We start from the raw sequence: 553 nt of genomic DNA on the forward strand, positions 1-553 counted from the left end.
GATGTAGATGAATTTTACCTATAATTGTATGTCACAAATAATCACTATCGCAAAGATCTTAATAACAAATAAAAGCGCATCGACTGTAATGATCATGGTATCTGTGACAGTATAAAAAACATTATGGAGATTGACCCCTCCCTCATTACCTAAAATTGTTACTCAGAAGCTTCTGAATGAGAGGCCATATGCTTTTTGTCGTTTTTCGTTTTGCTTTTCTGTTTTGTATACATATTTATGCAAGTTAGTATACCTAATGTTTCCGATGTTTGAATGTGTTTATATATGTATGCCTCTACTTGTTTGGAGGTATTTTTTGAATAAAATTGAATAAATTAAAAATAAAGATACATTAAAGAGATTCGATCTTTATCTCATTTCGTTTACCCCACATCCCACCGCATCTAAAAATAAGTATACAGCGTTATAATCAATCACAACTAATGCAATTTGAAAAAAAATATATGAAAATAAGAATTGTACTTACAAGTCCAGACTAAACACACACTATCTTGAGCAAATACCTCAAATGCACTGATGTAGAATGTTCAAA

The 553-nt window shown here is 30.6% G+C and overlaps 1 protein-coding gene across 1 annotated transcript in view; it reads right to left on the reverse strand.

Annotated features, from left to right (window-relative positions):
- The window catches only part of LOC117103720 (fibrillin-2-like), a 7,885-nt gene extending 7,332 nt beyond the window's left edge, over window positions 1-553 (reverse strand). Inside the window, exon 1 of the mRNA XM_033244324.1 lies at window positions 488-553. The gene's annotated coding sequence lies outside the window, so the exon portion shown is untranslated. The remainder of the gene's footprint in view (window positions 1-487) is intronic.

This window comes from Anneissia japonica, unplaced genomic scaffold (assembly GCF_011630105.1).
Source record: "Anneissia japonica isolate Jap-2015-1 unplaced genomic scaffold, ASM1163010v1 scaffold7640_len123960_cov104, whole genome shotgun sequence".
Taxonomy (NCBI): Eukaryota; Metazoa; Echinodermata; class Crinoidea; order Comatulida; family Comatulidae; genus Anneissia; species Anneissia japonica.